This window comes from Meles meles, chromosome 7, assembly GCF_922984935.1.
Source record: "Meles meles chromosome 7, mMelMel3.1 paternal haplotype, whole genome shotgun sequence".
NCBI lineage: Eukaryota > Metazoa > Chordata > Mammalia > Carnivora > Mustelidae > Meles > Meles meles.
The window spans coordinates 97,065,793-97,081,544 of NC_060072.1; the positions used below are offsets into that span (position 1 = coordinate 97,065,793).

Here is a 15,752-nt window from a genome sequence, read left to right on the forward strand (position 1 = left end):
CGAGCCCTAGGAGGTGGACCTTAATTAGGCACACCAGTAATAGTAATTGTTTCCTTTTTGTGACTGGTTTGGGAAGAGACCATGATTTGATCATTTTCAAAGAGACTAGGACACTTCGCTGGGATCCTAAGTAGCTAGACCAGTTGTGGTAATTCCGTTTCCTTTTTGTGACTGATTTAGGAAGTGGCAAGTGACTCAATCATCACGAGTGAAATATGAGAGGAATTTGCCAGGTGAGTAGCTTCAAAGAAAGGCTATTCATGCTATTAAAAAAAAAAAAAAAGCCACTAGGAAAAAAATGGTTGTTACTTTTACTGAAGGTAGTCTTGTGTACAGATGATGCCTGGATTGCAATATTCTATTAACTCAAGGAGGATGGTGGAGCAGAGAATAAGCCTGGATCCTTGATGCTATGAGGCAGACTGAATTAGTCAGCCTAGATCCTCCTAGCTTTGTACCTCTTGATACAGGAGGTCATAAATCCTATTATCACTTAAGCTATTTTGAGTTGAGTTTACCATTCCTTCTAGCCAGAAGCATCCTGAGATAATCAGAAATTGTAGGTGAAGAGAGGGACTATCTGGACCAGACAGACAAGCCTTGCTTTATAAGTAGAAATAACTGACAGAGAGAGAGAGAGAGAGAGAGAGAGAGAGAGAGAGAATTGATGGTATCAGCTAAAATTTTTGGAGTGCTTACGCTGTGTCAGGCACTATCCTAAAGTGGTTTAAGTGTCTCATTTAATCTTACATCAATTGTCTTAGATATATATTTTATCATCATCACTATTTTATAGATAAGTAAGCTGAAGTAGAGAGCAATTAAATACTTTAAGGTCATACAACTGGTACACAGCAGAGCAGGATTCAAAGCCAGGAAATATGGCTCTAGCACTTGCTTTATTAACCTTTATGCAATACTTCCACTAATTAAGGGGACAGATGTTCAAAGACTAGGCAGAAAACGGAAGGTCTACAAAAGACACAACGGAATCATGGCATTCACAATTGGAAAGGGACGCAGAAGCTTTCTCATTTAGTTTCATCCCTTTATATTCACGGACCTTCTCAGCCAGGTTCCTGAATCATCAATAACTCTGAAAAACTGTTGGCTTGACCCTGTTTGTATACATCTAGTGAAAGGAAGTCATCTCCTCCATATACAAATCTTTTTTGGGGGGCAAAGTCTAAAGAGGCAAAACTTCCCTTCCAGTTACTCCTGCCACTGGCCTCAGTTTAGTTCTCTGTGCAAGTCATAAAGAACAAGCTTAATCTTCCTTCCATCTCAGCCCCTTACAGGAGACAACTTTATCTTCCTTCTTTCTCGAAACACTTCCAGCTTCTTAAGTCAGGTCTTCAAATCACATGGTTTTATTTCCTCACCATTTTGCTTCAGGATAAAAGAAGCTACCTTCAAGTTAACAATGGCTAGTTATGAGAGGTCAGAGTGTTGCTATTCAGAGTCAAGATCCACTGGAAGACACACTGAGCTCAAAATTGTATTTCTTGAGCTGAGGTTCTCTTTTGTTCTACAAAATAAACTATGTCCATTTCCAGTCCCGCAATCCTATGTGGAAGTTTCTCCTTTTTCTTACGGCAAAAAATTTCTGGAAACAAATTTTTCAATGCAAAAAGTGAAGGTTCCAGCTGAGGGACAAGACAAAGACAATTTAATAACTTTTAAAAAAGTCTTAAGGAGCAAGAATAAAGCTAGTAGAAAAGGGTTAAAAGCAGAGAAGTAATTTCTACTCTTCATGGTTTATTTGGTACAGAGAGGAGATGAAGGGCTTGGGGCAGTCAAAAGAAGAAAAGAACTATTTCATATGTAACTTGACTAGAACAAAGCAAAGACATTAATGTCGCAGGAGAGCCAAGATACTTGCTTCCCTACAACCTATCTGTGCACATTTTACATTCTGTCCAGGCAAACAGTGTAACTTTAAGCCAGAATGTCTCCTGAGGACACTCAGTGGCTCAAAGCTGCACAGAGGGGACTGCCAGAAGTGGGGGGCAAGGAGATGGAGTGAGGAAATAGGATGATACGGGGAAGATGATTGGGAGCCAAGATCTGGCAATTTTTTCAGGGAGAAAACTGCATATTCCCCATAAATTTTTTGACTGCCAAGGTAAGTACCTTCCAGAGCACAGTGAAATTATATATCCTTCCATCAACTCATAAACAACTTTCTAGGCATGAGGCCAAAAAGAATATATCATATAGGGGACACTCAGAGACAGAAGGGCATTTTCTCCCTTTTAATCCATGGCCAAGTAGACAGAATGTAAGCAAGAAGACAATAGCTAGAGGCCAAAAATTCTGACCTACCCTGTGGCAAAATTCTTGTAAACTTACCAGTCCTCTGCCAATTTGTATAGCAAGAATAAATGACTCTCAATTGAAAAAATATATTTTTAAACTGTTCAAAAATCTAGAGGCTCAAGAGAATAAACAAATTACTATATGTTCATAGACTACTGTGCCACAATAAAAAAGAACTTTTGGTGTTTGCCTTCTTCTGAGGCCACATGACTGGAGAAACTGACCCTATTCTGAACCCTAGGAGGTGGACCTTAATTAGGTACACCAATTATGTAACTGTTTCCTTTTTGTGACTGGTTTGGGAAGGGACCAGTGATTTGATCATTATGATCAAACCTGGTGTTTTATGCACTTCAATTCATATTCACCAAGAGAAGTTAATCACCTTGCCCAAGGTCATACCACTATTAAATAACAGAACCAGATGAGAACCCTGGTGTTGTCAGATTCCAAAGTCTACATTCTTTCTTTGACTCTGATTTATTTTTCCTACACATTACTTTATTTAATCCAAACAAAAAACTCTTGTCAGGGTATTTTCAGATGAAGAAACTAAGCTCAGGGATGCCTGGGTGGCTCAGTCAGTTAAGCGTCTGCCTTCGGCTCAGGTCATGATTCCAGGGTCCTGGGATCGAGTCCCTCACTGGGCTCCTTGCTCAGCAGGAAGCCTGCTTCTCCCTCTGCCTGCTGCTCCCCCTGCTTGTGTTCTCTCTCTCTCTCTCCCTCTGATAAATAAATAAAATCTTAAAAAAAAAGAAAAGAAGAAACTAAAGCTCAGAGGAATTAAATAACTTTCCCAAGTTAATATAAGAGGAGCAAGGGCAGAATTCCAACCTAGCTGTATCTAATCCCAAAGCCAAAGTTGTAGGTGTCCCAAGGTAGACATTCAAGAGTGTTCTAGGGAATGAAGCGTGGGATGAGAGGGGTGCTAGAACTGAGGTCTCTCTACAGAGTGTTGGTGGGGGACAAATTTGGGGGTTCAAAAATTGGGTTTCTACATTCTCCCATCTTTTTCCTCAATCTGGGTCATCCCCATGACTTTAAATTTTTTACAGTTTACAGAGAGTATCTAATTTGATCTTCTCAAGGTATAAAATATTATCTCAATTTTTGAATGAAATATTAACAGTAAGAAATATTAAGTGAATTTTTCAGGGCCACACAGTATGTATAAGGAGGTAGAATTCAAACCCAGGTCTTCTTGATTACAAAATCCCATGTTCTTTCCACTATAGTGCTCAAAGGACGAAACCAAGAACAGTACAATAACTGCATGCCTGAAGAGGTAAATGGCTCAACCACCCTGGGTAGATATGATAAAAGACCCTACTGAGTTATAGATAAGAAACATGGGTCCAATACTCCCTTTTCTTCAAAGAGAGAAAGCAGAATATGGGGGACTAGAGAGTAAAGTACTTATGGAACATGTAAGGCTACAGTTATGTGACAGTCACTAAGTCCTTTAAGGACTTCAAAAGTCAACAGTCACAGGTTTCACTAGTACTAGGCCAATAAAAATAACAACAGTAACAACAATTTTACCAATTTTTAGATCAGGGAAGTGTTAAGAAAATCACTCTGCTCTATAAATGCAAAAGGATTTACTGGTGTATAAAGAAGGCCATGGGAGTTGGCTGATGTCTAGAGCAATTTCTTAGGCAAACTAAAGAAAGAAACAAGACTAAAATGTTCTGGACATGTACCCTATTTCTTTGTTCAATATCTGTTATGGCTATACTTGTCCTGAAATGAGAACTACAGGTGCTTTTGATCAATGGACTAAAATGTTGGGCATCATTATAGTTTCTATTAGCTTCTCTACATTCCTGGCCAAAAAATGCCCATTTTACTTCAGTGAGCAAAACAGACCAAATGAAATTTCCTCCTCTTTTAAGCAAAGAGCACCAGTGGGTGGGTGCCTTTCCTTCTGCTGCTTCCATTTTCTTTAGTTTTATCATAGTAATGCCACTATGTAGAAAATATCACAGAATCTTAGGGAGGCATAGGACCTTGAAAGTTCACACTGTATTCTCCCACGCCCTGGCAAAAGTTTGGCTCCCAGCCAAATCCAGAGAAGACATTCTGGCAAAGAGAATAAAAAATCACAACTTACCTACTGTTCATGGCATTTCAGGATGCCTTCTATTACTAACTTAAATGCTATGTGGGTAAGTCTAACTTGCCCTACTGTGATGACTTTAAAAGTCAATGTCGGGGCGCCTGGGTGGCTCAGTGGTTTAAGCCGCTGCCTTCAGCTCAGGTCATGATCTCAGGGTCCTGGGATCGAGTCCCACGTCGGGCTCTCTGCACTGAAGGGAGCCTGCTTCCCTCTCACTCTCTCTGCCTGCCTCTCTGCCTACTTGTGATCTCTCTCTGTCAAAATTAATAAATAAAATCTTTAAAAAAAAAAAAAAAGTCAATGTCACTGCTTGTTAGGTAGAGAGGACACCTAAGCCAATAATGTAGTATTAAAAGAATATTTCAAAATATAAAATGAAATGTGAGATTGCCAGAGAAATGAAAGAAGAATCTAATTTCATATGAAGGAACTAAAAACCTTTAAGAATCACTATTCCTTAAGCCTCTGCTGCAAAGGAGAGTCTGCTATTTATTCTGCAATATCCAATTACCTCTTCCTTAACAGAACCACTGGTTTTAGGTTGGGCACATGGCTGCCTGGAAAAAAGCTACACATATCCCAACCTCCATTGCAGCTAAATACGAGGACATGACTAAGTTCTAGTCCATGAGACATAAGAAGTAGTGTTAGGAATTAAACTATGTCTCCCTCCAAATTTGTATGTTGAATCCCTAACCTCCTGTATCTCTGAATATGACTATATTTGGAGATGGGAGTCTTTTTTTTTTTTTTTTAAGATTTTATTTATTTATTTGAAAGACAGAGATCACAAGTAGGCAGAGAGGCAGGCAGAGGGAGAGGAAAGGAAGCAGCCTCCCTGCTGAGCAGAGAGCCTGATGTGGGGCTCGATCCCAGGACCCTGGGATCATGACCTGAGCCGAAGGCAGAGGCTTTAACCCACTGAGCCACCCAGGCACCCCGAGATGGGGATCTTTAAGGAGGTGATTAAGTTAAACTGAGTGGGGTGGGGACCTATCCTAATCTGACTGATATCCCTATAAGAAGAGGAAATCCAGACACACAAAGAGATATGATAAATAAATGGGCAGAGGAAAAACTGCGATAACACAGTGAAAAGGCAGCCATTTGCAAGTTCGGGAGAGAGGTTTCTAGAGAAACCAAATCTGCGAACACTTTGATCTTGGACTTCTAGCCTCCAGAACTGAGAAAATAAATTTCTGTTCCTTAAGCCATCCAGTCTCTCCTATTTTATTATGGTAGCCCTATGAAATTAATACAAGCAGTAAATATAACCTTTATGAAGTACCCTTAAAGGAAGTGTGTAGCCCTTCTTTACTTACCCTAATTCCTACTGGCTTAAATGTAGAAACAGCCATCTGGGACTGTGAGATGATACTAAGACTGAAAACCACAGATCATGAGGAAACAGATGAAAGAAACCTGGATCCTTGACTAGAGCAGTCCCAGACTAGACTGACTACCTCTAGATTTCCTGAATGTGAGAAAAATACACTTCACTCCTATCTAAGGATACATGTGTGCGCATGTGCACATACACAGACACAAAGTAATTCTGATAAAACCAGTAATAATTCCTCAATTCCTACAAGCAAAAATCAAGCAGCAACACTCTGGAGCTTATATGTACTTGGGAGAGAAGTTAAAATAAAGAAAAGTTGGTTTTTGGGTTTTTTTTTAAGATTTTATTTTTAACATGGGGCTCGAACTCCAAACCCAAGATTAAGAGTCACTCTTACCACCACTGCTGTAAGGAAAAGGCTGAACATAATAACAGAGTGAGTTAGGGGTAGCACCCATCAAAATAAAGAACATTCGAGCTCCAGAGTATAGAAGGCAGCAAGCATGTTGTAGTGGATAAATTTTATGAACTTTATAATTTGATGTGAATTTGGCTAGGAGAGTCTGGTTTCCACAACTTAGCAATCATGTAACTGAGCCTGGACCTCCTCATTTGTAAGATCAGGCATCAGACACACCTCACAGAGTCACTGAAAAAACATGTGAGAGAACAACTGCAATGTGCTTGCACACAATAAATCAGTAGGTGCTCAGAAAATGTCATTCCACAGTAAGAAGAGAGAGAACAATGACTGAGAGACCCTTGCTTTCCCTTGCTGCTCACTGGTACTGTTTTTCTCTTATGAATGAACATATTTCCATTCAGAATTGGTGTCTTGTATATACCCTTTTCCCACTCAGTGTAGAAGCCATGTTATCCTGCATAGGTGAGACTCTTAGCTATTTCAACGATAAGCGGACAGTAAAAGACTACAAGAAATAGAAAAGAGAATTTTATTTACCCCTTCCTGTTAGCTTCCACTTTTTCTTAGTACTTTGGTATTTTAAGAATTGTTTGTGTTTTTTTAAGTCAATTCAAGTAAATGCTTCTTCCAAAAGAAAGAATTCCAATGATATAGCTGTAAGCACAGCCCCAAGGCAAAAGATCAATCACTGAAGTGTGACAAGGTCTTCAGACTCTGTTACCCACGATGACTGGTCAGATGTGTAAAGAATACCTAATGTTTGATGGCTCAGAGCCTAAGAAGCCCTCACTTCTAGAATGCTTATCACTGATTACTCACTCTGTTGTGTGCACAGAACTAGACACAAAGTAGGCATTATCATTCCTTTTTTATGGAAGAATAAACTGAAGATCAAAGTGATCAGAGAGCAAAACTCATTCACTCTAATTTCAAAGTACATCAAAAATCCGATGATTTCCCACACTTCCACTGCTACCACCCTGGGCCAAGCTGCCATCTTTCTTGGTGGAATGATTATAATCAGCTACTAATTAGTTTCCAGCTTCCAATCTCGCTTCCCTCCAGTATTTTCTAAACATAGTAGCCACAGTGACTGTCAAAAAACATCTTCAGATCATGTGACACATTTGCTCAAAACCATCCAATGGCTCCCATCTCAGAGCAGAAGCTGAAGTTCTTAAAATGACATACAAAACTCAAATAATCTCATACCAGTTTGCCCTCTGACCCCATCTCTTACTATCCCGCCCCCAACCCCCACTACTGCAGGTCCAGTCATACTGGCTCCCCGCTATGCTCTAAGCCCATTTTATAGTGATTACTTTTGCTGTTCCCTCCTTCTGCCCAGAGCAATCATTTTTCAGATAATAGCATGCTTACTTAGTCTCTTCAAGTCTTTACTGAAATGCTATCTCAGTAAGCCGTCCTCTGGTCATAATAACTAAAATTATAAAACCCCAAATACTTCCTATAAAACCCCCAATACTTACCGTAACAAAAAGTTATTTAATTAGATTCCAAACAGACTTTTTGCTTCTCTTTGCTTAACAGATAAATCTGATGGTTTTCTTCCTCTGAGACAGAAAGTGACAGTATAATGAAAAGTTCACATCTCACTCATAGAGATGCAAATACCTCAAAAGGGGAGAACAAATTCATGGACTTCTTGAGGTCTCTTTCAGTCCTTCAAATCTGTAGTCAAGCATGGGAGCACTGGAGAGAGGAGAACACGACCCACCATAATTTCTATCTCTGATGTAAAATATAAGAAGAGAAACACAATACTCTTGATTTCATTTACAGAAATCTAGGGGAGGGGGTGGTTCTTGGTATGAATGACTCATTCTCAATCTCTAAAGCAATAGGTACAGGAGAAAATACATGCCATGATCTCCGATGACAAGGAACTAACACTGAGCTGAGTGAAATTTCCCAGGCCTACCTTAATAAATATGAATAGGCTAGGAAAGTGAAAATGGAAAACACAGATGCAATTTCCAGCTTATTTTCTAACTCCAAACAAATGGTGTGCCAATATAATACCGATAGGGATCTACCATATTACCATATCAGAGTGGAAGAGAAACAAGGAAAAGTAAGTCAGACACAAGGTGCCAATTTCTGACTCAGATTTAAAGTTACCAAAATAAGCAAGGCACCTCTAGATATAAAGACAAATCTCTTCTGGTCTATAAGGCCAGAGTTTGGTTTAGACTTGGCATAAGCTCAACTGACTACAGCAGCAGCCTGATTCACAAACAGGTGATAGGTGTTTCCCACCATATCTTCTTCCAATCAAATCACATTAAGAAGATGATGTATCATTACAGTGTTTATATTAAACTGCAAATTTTGAAAGAGAAGAGAAAAACATCTTATGCCATTCTTAAAACATTTTATTTCACAGCTTTAAATAGAGTTATGGTATTACTGTCGCATATCATTGAGTAAATGAATTCTGCAAGGTTAAATGATGATATGTATATGTTCTATCTGCTCATTGGCCCCAAGGTCAGCCAATCTGATCCAGGACTCCATGGCAACAGGCTCTATCACTAAGAGCTACAAGACAAGATTCCTTCTGCCTTTTTTTCCTCCTCCTCCTCCTTTTTTTTTTTTTTTTAAATAATGCATTTCCCACAGAAACTGCTGCAAATACTGTCAAAAAATAGTCTCTACAGACAAATAAGAAATCCTGCCATTCTGATATACTAAAAATGAATACTGGGGAGAAAGAGTGGACAGCATTGACAATGAATCTATGCAAATAACAAGGGATCCCCAAAACTCCAGAGATCTTCCCCTGTTTAATTTCAGTAGAGAAATTCAGGAACCCTTGAATTGTGACAAACCAACACCAAGATAAATTGAGGATTAGTAATTAGGGAGTGCTGCCTTCCCTACTAAAGTTACGGTATTGAAGCTTCCCATGCCACAATATACAGGAGAGCTAAAAGCTTTAACTTAAGACAGCTAATCTTTTCCCACAATTTTTTTTTTTTTTGGACTGTTAAAATAAGCCTCAAAACTCACAGATCTCAGGGTCTTATTCTCCGTATTTTGCAAAACACAGTTCATACGTCCTTCAAATTCTATGTCTGTCTTCTCTACATTCCCCTCCCCTAGCACCCTCACTATGCTTAGAGAAAAAAACTGCCATGTCCAAATGAGGAAATAATATATTTGCTCTTCACATACCATATGCCCCCATTCCTTCTCCCTCAGCTGTAGACCTTCTTGAAGCAAAGAGGAAACAAGATAATTACAAACTAGACAAGGAGACTAGAATGAAACAACCCATCATTCTCCCCATTGACATTTTAAAATCCACCTGACATATTACAAGGTATCCTGCTTTCCTGGCATGCTTTTCGCCAATAACTGATATAGTATCTCTGGATGCAACAAGAAACTTTGGTCCCCACCTTGTGGTACATGATAGTAAGTGAATGCTAAGAAGTAGACAGAATCTGAATGGTCAGGGTCAAAATTAGCTTGGAAACTGCACATTTTTATCTGGCTCATTTCTGTTTTGTTTTAATTGTGCTAAACAGACGTAATATAAAAACTACCATTTTACTCATTTTTTAAGAATACAGTTCAGTAGTAGCATTAAGTACATTCACATTTTCCTGCATTGTAGAAGAGAACATCGTTTCAGACACAAAAGCCATGGTAAGAAACTACAATCATTCTTTCTAGGACTATTTACTAAACATGTATTTATTATACAAGTCACTTACTATTAAGAAGTATAGCTTATGAAGAACATTCAGATGTTAAGATCTGACACTAATGCTCACTAAAAATAGCCACCCACATGTCTATTTCCAGTATGTTTTTCCATATGCTGAATACGGTTTCTTATATGCACATCTCAAATAAGTCCAAAGTAGATGGAAGTCTACATCTCTTTTGTCAGCACTGAGTTCCAAGGGACCCGTAAGAGCAGACTAACATAAGAAGCAATAGATAGAGTTCCAGAAATTCCTAGAACAAAGAAAATGTTTCCTGTTACACTGTTTCAAATTTTCCAAGAATTAAGAAGATATTAAGGAGAATGAAGGTTGTTAAGGAGACAACCCAGAAAAGAGGTAAAATGTAACTTATTGTGGGAATCATAAATAATATCAAAACTAAAAAAAAAAAAAAAAGTCACTGTGGGCGAGAGGGGGAATCACTCCTAGGCCACTCTCTACATCAATTTCCTTTATACCTTCATAGCAGAAACCCCAAACATTTTGCTCTGGTCCTACAGTGCAGCACATCCCCCCTCCCCCGCCAGCTTTTTAAAGATCCTGGGCCAGTACATATAGAAACACAGCATATTTACTGACCCGAGAAGCACAGGAAGTTGTTTGAATAGGCTATTTTCTCAGGATGACCTCCCTGGGCTCTGGTCAGAGGAGGTCATCTTCCTCAAGTACCAACAACAGCCAAAGCAGCTCTCATTTATTATATGCCTACTGTATTCCAAACACTATACTCAAGAATTTATAGAAGTTATCACATTTATCTTCACTTTAATATATTCTGAAAATTTGTTTTCAAATACTAACAGGATTAAAAATTTTTTCATTCTTGTTTTTGGTTTTAAAGATTTTCTTTATTTATCTGTCAGAGAGAGAGAAACAGCACAAGGAGGGGGAGCAGTGAGCAGAGGGAGAAGCAGGCTCCCCACTAAGCAGGGGGCCTGATGTGGGGCTCGATCCCAGGACCCTGAGATCATGACCTGGGCCAAAGGCAGATGCTTAACTGAATAAGCCACCTAGGCATCCCCTTCATCCTTGTTAACAAGACCAGAAGAGGTCCTTGATAGGCTTCTTTATACTTACAGAAAACACATACACACAAGAAAAAAGGAAAATGAGCCGTAATCCATAACTAAGAGATAACTGCTATTAACAGCACAGTGTTTTCAGATAAATTTTTCTAAATTCTGTTTCCATATTTCTATGGAATTTGTATCCACACTGCATGTATTTCCATACCAATAATTTTTATGTAGTATACATTACACAGAACATCTTTATACCATGCTTTTTCTACTATGAAAATGTGATAATAAAAAAAAAACCTGTCACCATTTTCTCCACTAATACTTTTACCAGTCACTTTAATAGCTATCTAATATTCTACTACATACATATACCCTAGTTTTTTTTTAGAGATTTTATTTTTAAGGGGCACCTGAGTGGCTCAGTCATTAAGCATCTGCAGCTCAGGTCATGATCCCAGAGTACTGGGATTGAGCCTCACATCAGGCTCTCTGTTCGGCAGGAAGCCTGCTATTCCCTCTCCCCCTGCTTGTGTTCCCTCTCTCAGTCAAATAAATAAAATATTTTAAAAAAAAATTATTTTTAAGTAATCTCTACACACAAAGTGGGGCTTGAACTCACAACCCCAAGATTAAGAGTGGCATGTTCTACTGATTAAGCCAACCAGGAACCACACATGTACCATAATTTTAAACTATTTCCTTATTATTGTATAGTTAGGAAGCTGTTAATTTTTTTTTTAAGATTTTATTTGTTTGACAGAGATTATAAGTAGGCAGAGAGGCAGGCAGAGAGAGAGGAAGAGAAGCAGGCTCCCTGCCAAGCAGAGAGTCTGATGTGGGGCTTGATCCCAGGACCCAGAGATCATGACCTGAACTGAAGGCAGAGGCTTTAACCCACTGAGCCACTCAGGTACCCCAGGGAAGCCGTTAATTTTTACAATAAAATAATGTTCTGATGAGCATCCTTGAACTTAGACTTTATTCATATTTCTCATCAACATTTAAGAGTTTTGGAGATAAAAAAATTTCTCCCTTAGTTTACCCCAATAAATAGAAAAAAGGATAGCCACACTACCTAATTATGGTATTTTTCAACTGTTCCCCCAGGAACAGTCCACTTAAGCACATCCCATGACAGTGGCTGGACTTTAAGTTAGATATTCACCCAGGCAGTGCACTTTTTACTTTTATTCAACTCATGCCCCATCGTTTTAGTAATATTAACTCTCCTTTCTTATAGATCACTAGCAAAGATATATACGCTGTACTCCTTTAGACTGACCTAAGAAAATTAATAGGGAAGAAAGGGGGCACCTGGGTAGCTCAGCTGGTTAAGGGTCTGACTTGACTTCAGCTCTGATTGCAGGGTTGTGAGATGGAGCCCTGTGTCAGCTCTGTGCTGGGTGTGGAGCCTGCTTAAGATTCTCTGTCTTGGGGCACTTGGGTGGCTCAGTCATTAAGCGTCTGCCTTCAGCTCAGGTCATGATCCCAGGGGGCTGGGACAGAGCCCCACATCAGGCTCCCTGTTCGGCGGGAAGCCTGCTTCTCTCTCTCCCACTCCCCCTGCTTGTGTTCCCTCTTTTGCTGTGTCTCTCTGTCAAATAAATAAATAAAATCTTTAAAAAAAAAAAATTTTCTTTCTCCCTTGGCCCCTCCCCTCCTCAAAAAAAAAAAAAAAATAGGGGGAAGGAAAGGATGTAAAGTCACACATGGAAATATTCTCTTTGACATTAATGTTACATACCATCTACTAACTCTTGTGAGTACACCTTGGTATTAGCAGTCCAAAGGATGAAGCCTCAAAAAACACAAAAGAAAAACACTCTAAGTCTTTAATATGAAACTGTAAGAAAATAAAAGGGCATGGAGATATATTGAATATTTCAGTATTTGTGAATTGACATTTGGTCTATTTAAGATCATAGATTTTTTTTAAGTGTTTGTTTTTAAGATTTTACTTATTTATTTGACAGACAGAGAGACAGTGAGAGAGGGAACACAAGCAGGGGAAATGGGAGTGGGAGAAGCAGGCTTCCTGCTGAGCAGGGAGCCCAATGCAGGGCTTGATTCCAGAAACCTGGGATCATGACCTGAGCTGAAGGCAGATGCTTAACGACTGAGCCACCAAGGTCTCCCAAGACCCTAGATTTTTTTTTTTTTTTAAGATTTTATTTATTTATTTGACAGACAGAGATCACAAGTAGGCAGAGAGGCCGGCAGAGAGAGAGAGGAAGGGAAGCAGGCTCCCCGCCGAGCAGAGAGCCTGATGCGGGGCTCGATCCCAGGACCCTGGGATCATGACCTGAGCCGAAGGCAGAGGCTTTAACCCACTGAGCCACCCAGGTGCCCCAAGACCCTAGATTTTTTCTGAACTGAGTTCTATGCCCAACATGGGGTTTAAACTCACAACCCCGAGTTCAACAGTCACATGTTCTACCGACTGAGCCAGCCAGGCACCTAGAGTTTTTTAAGCTTGTGAATTTAAGGAGTCTTCCTATATAATGGTTCATATAAATCTCACACTCTTACAAATATGTGGAGAAAGAATACCACCTCATCAACTCAGAGAGAAAAGGAGAGGGTACAAAGTTTCAGAGGTAGACAATAAAGACAAGTGTCCTAAGATTTTAAAGTATATCAGAACCAATGCTACAAAGTAAAACATAAAACAAAAAATTAAAAAACAACAACAACAACAACCATCATCTACAGAAGTCAAAAGATGAATGATGGCCAAGGAAATAAAAAGAGAGCTATTAACCTGACTTAATGTGTTCCCAATCTGGTCTCAAGTAATAAGCATCAGATTAAAGAAGATACTTCTTTATTTATTTTTATTTTTAAAAGATTTTTATTTATTTATTATTTGACAGAGAGAGAGACAGCGAGAGAGAGAACACAAGCAGGGGGAGTGGGAGGGGAAGAAGCAGTCTCTTTGCTGAGCAGGGAGCCCAATGTGGGTCTCAATCCCAGCATCCTGGGATCACAACCTGAGTGGAAAGCAGATGCTTAACTGACCAAGCTACCCAGGTGTCCAGAGATGATACTTCTCAAAGGATCAACTGTGTCAATTTTAACTTTAAATATTTAGATTATACTTACATTCTTTTAAAAACAATATTCTACATAGCTTTAAAATAACTTCTGGTTTCCTCAAAAATTACTGTTTAATTTTTCTTTCTAAAGATTTTATTTCTTTATTTGACAGAGAGAGAAAGAGAGGACAAGCAGGGGGAGCAGCCAAGGGAGAAGCAGGCTCTCTACTGTCTGCTGAGGAGGGAGCCAAATGCAGGACTGGATCCCAGGACCCTGGGATCATGAGCTGAGCCCAAGGCAGACACTGACTGAGCCACCCAGGCACCCATCTCTGTTTAGTTTCTAAACATTAACAATAATGACTAATGCTAAGTAAGCCGTTAAGAGAACCAGGAACTATCTTAAAGGCTTCACATGCATTAATTCTTTAGTCCTCAAACAACTCTAGGAGGTGGATACCATTATTACCTTCATTTCATATACTTTACATATAATGAAATGGAGAGGTTAAGTAATTTGCTCAATGTCAGAGAACCAGCAATTGGCCTAGCTGGGATTTGAGTTCAGGCAGTCTAAATCCAGAGTCCAAGCATTTAGCCACTACACTAAAAAAAAAAAAAAAAAAAAAAAAAAAAAAAAAAAAAAAGGAAAGAAAAAAAAAAGCTCCTAACAGGCTAACAATGGGAGTGGGTAGGTTAGGAGAGAACGCCAGCCAGAAGTAGGTATAAAACTTTAGGCACAGGAGCATGTGGGTGGCTCAGTTAAGTGTCTGCCTTCTGCTCAGGTCCTGATCCCAGGACCTTGGGATCAAGCCCTGTGTGGTTCTCCCTACTCAGCAGGGAGTCTGCTTCTCCCTCTGCCTCTGCCCCTCCCCTAGCTCATTCTCTCTCTCTCTTTCTCAAATAAATAAATAAACAAATAAATCTTTTTTAAAAAGTTTCAGGCACAGAAACAGTCTCAAGAAATTTTGCGAGAAAGTTCTTTCAACATATATCACATTTTAAATTATCCCAAATAGGGTGATGGTAGCATAGAAATAGTCTCTAGCAATTTTGCCAGAAAATTCTTTCAACATATATCACATTTTAAATTATCCCAAATAGGGTGATGGTAAACACCTTTTGCAAAAGTAGTTCTTGTCCTTTTCCTCCCCCTTAAAAAAAAACTTAAATTAAGAAGGATAAGAAACTGAAATCTTACTTCTCCAACACCTTTCAACGGTTTTTCTTGCCTTGACCTTTTCCAAAACCTTGATAGTTAGAAAACAAAGATGAAAAAAGGCACTTTCACTTGAAATAAAAAGACCTCTTAGTAATTTTTCCACTGCTAATGACTGAAACATTTAAGAAAGACTTAGGTCGATCCCACCCACTCCCAAATGGAATGAAAACCAAGTTAAAACCGTCATCTTTTAATTTCACAGCAGTTTTCTTCCCCCTCTATGGCTATTCCTGTCCTCGCTGCAGACAGGGAACTGCTCCCAATGACGTCAGAGCAGTCTCCCAGCAACGATTAATAAGGGCTGTCCACCACAGGGGTTTCCTGAAAAGCTAGCAAGAAATTATCCACATATTTGCTGCAATACTGCGATATAAGGATGTGGTGGAATTTCTCTTAACCCTTATAGCTCTAGTCTCTGGCAAGTTTCAAAATAAGTTATTCTTCTGGAATGCTCTCAGATTATCCTAGGATTATCTTCCTTTTCCTCCCCCAACTTCTCTCCAAATAAAAT

The 15,752-nt window shown here is 39.3% G+C and overlaps 1 protein-coding gene across 23 annotated transcripts in view; it reads right to left on the reverse strand.

The window, feature by feature from the left end:
* The window catches only part of R3HDM2 (R3H domain containing 2), a 158,808-nt gene that overhangs the window by 45,797 nt on the left and 97,259 nt on the right, over positions 1–15,752 (reverse strand). Inside the window, exon 1 of one of the 23 annotated variants that reach the window (XM_046011375.1) lies at positions 12,729–12,749. The exons of the other annotated variants lie outside the window; for them this stretch is intronic. The gene's annotated coding sequence lies outside the window, so the exon portion shown is untranslated. Of the gene's footprint in view, positions 1–12,728; positions 12,750–15,752 lie in introns of those variants that run through there. 23 annotated transcript variants of the gene reach the window in all.